The following is a 2,774-nucleotide window of genomic DNA, read 5'->3' on the forward strand; positions in this document are numbered from 1 at the left end:
TTCTGTACATGTTTTCTACTTTTGGTTGCATGGTACTCAGGATGTATTAGTATCTTCTAAGTTATCTGAATTGTTTTTCTTCTGTTTCTACCATTCTGGACGCAAACTTTCACATACTCTTTCCAGTGTATCTTTTATTCTGTCATTTGACTTTCGTGACTATAATGATCTCAAGTCACTTTTAAAATTCGTTACTTATGGAGTTTCCACAGTCCGCTTCATTCGGACGACAGTTTTAAAAATCACTGTCATGTGCCTTTCTATCACAGCTCTGGCCTGTCTGGGTATAGTTATTATTACTTTCCTGTGCTAACTGTTATTAACTTCTACATATAACACACCATTTAATTATCTATATAAATCTCTCTCACATCCTGTTTTTTCCTCCATGCCATCTATAACGTCTTCACTGGCCTCATTACTGGTAATTTTTGTCTTCATCCCTAATATCATCACAATCACGTAATACATCTTCTTAACTCACTACTTTACTACTAACATATAAAATAAATTCTTCCCCTCCAGGTACATCATTATAATGTTCAACAGCATTAACATTGGAAACAGGAAAATCTTTGTCTGCATCTGCTATATCATTAGTCATTAACTAATATAAAGCAAATTCATCGCCACTTTTCTTCCCTCCCACTAAAGTTTCAATTCTTGATACAATGTAAAGAGTTGCTAGAGATTTGCATGTGGTGCTATTTCCACACTATGAGTAAGCTTCTTCTGATCATTTTCGCATATATCTGTACCCATAGCATTCCAAAACTTGCAATTGAAATGTAATCTACTCATTCCATATCTATTCCTGATTTTGTTTTGTTTCCAGTGTGGATCAACATTTCTTCTCTCCTCAAAGTTCCCTTCAATGTCCCTGTTATAATTATTATCCTGATATCTGTTTCTACTTGGCCCAAACTGACATACTCCCAATACAACGACCCTTAGTTTAATAGATTATTATCTATATTTTCCCATCTATGGTGTCTAAATGGTCTATTGTCCCTTTCCCAAGCTTTGTTTCTTCTGTCATGTAATATATTATCATTTCTATTTCTATTATTCCACTGTGATTCTCTTCTCTCCCCTGCTTCATGAAAATTACTTTTTCTGAAATTTCCCGCTTAACTCCTCCCATAATTATCAGTGGTGTTATAATTTTGATCCCCCACCCCCCTCGTAGTTATGATTATCACTAAATCCATTTCATTGAAAGTTGTATCTTTCATTTCATTCAAATGCTCTGTCCAAGTTATTTTCCTGGTAATCTCCTCTTTAATGCATTTGTTTGACTAAGCTCATAACCCAGTTTCTCTAAATGTATTAATTTTCTTTGATGCTTTTCAGATAAATCTTTCATATTGCCCTGTCCGCCTCTACAAGCAGCTCCATTTAAAAAGTCGCTTTTAATCCTAGTTTGTTATGTTTCTGACCAAAATTTATTCAAAAGCTTTCCCAAAATAACTAAAAGTCATAGCTACATTAGAATGCTGATTAGCTCAAGAGAGTGCTTCCCCACCCACAACTTTTTTACAAGCATAGCTCTCAATAAGTTACTCATGCCACTTATGAAGTGTTTGTGTGTTTAATGTTACTCAGCCGTATGTCATTATAAAATATGGCTGAGAACTGGATGACCACTGCCCTAAGCTCAATCACACATCAGTCTGAGGAGGAGGATGAAATTGCCAGCTTTTGCAAGAGAACTACGAAGCAAATGAGAAAATTGCCAGAATAGTATAACATCAAATTATTTAAGGAAATGCAGTTCCTAAAGGGCTATAAATGGAATTTTTTTATTGGCCAAAAGGTAAAAGGAAGTACAGGCCACTCAGGGCAGTTTGTTGCTACTGAGGAAATACTGGGTAGAGTAGGAGTACTATCAATGTCTTAAGCCCTCACCATGTACTATGACACCACAATGAAGGACTGTAAATGAAATTAAATTGTAATGGTGTTCCTTATTGCAGATATATTTTTTATCTTAAGTAATAATAATCCATACATAATTAAATGGTGTTATGCTTTACCTACATGTGTTCTGCAAGTCCAGTCCACAGGGTGTCACAAACAGATGGAACAAATTTGGCAATTGTGAATACCGGGACATGATGGAGATACTGGAGAATCAGATATAAATACGCAATTGCAAAGAAATGCAGTGTGATTCGTAATTTCAGTTTTGATTACAATTATTCATAGATTACAGTGTCTTTCTTGCTGCATTATTAACTGTATTTGGAAGAAATATGAATTGATCTGGTGAAGCTCTGAAAGGCTTCTAGGGCCTCCTTCAACAACAATTTCTTTCAGCAATGTCGCTCAGAAACCAAACTGACATCTTTTCATTATCGAGTCACCAAGCAAAACACGACTCTTTTTACCTTTTTTCTGGTGTCTAAATTTCACACAAACAGCATTAACTCAGACACAAGTCATGGAGCTGCCAAAACTTTCATTTGCACAATCAAACCATTCACAAAAACACGAAACTCAAGTGGCGTCGAATCTAAAGACATACAAAACTATTTCACACAATGAGTGGCACAACCCCATGTCAGTACACACTGGCCATCATATCACAACAACAGTGAGTCATAGTGTATTTATACTGTCCGCTCATCAGTGTGGGATGCGTACCAGGTCGGGTTGGCAGAGGAGATAGAGAAGATGCAAAGAAGAACGGCTTGTTTCGTCACAGGGTTATTTGGTAAGCGTGATAGCACTACAGAGACGTTTAGCAGACTCTCCAAGAGAGGCGCTGTGCA

This window comes from Schistocerca serialis, chromosome 1 (assembly GCF_023864345.2).
Source record: "Schistocerca serialis cubense isolate TAMUIC-IGC-003099 chromosome 1, iqSchSeri2.2, whole genome shotgun sequence".
Classification (NCBI taxonomy): Eukaryota; Metazoa; Arthropoda; class Insecta; order Orthoptera; family Acrididae; genus Schistocerca; species Schistocerca serialis.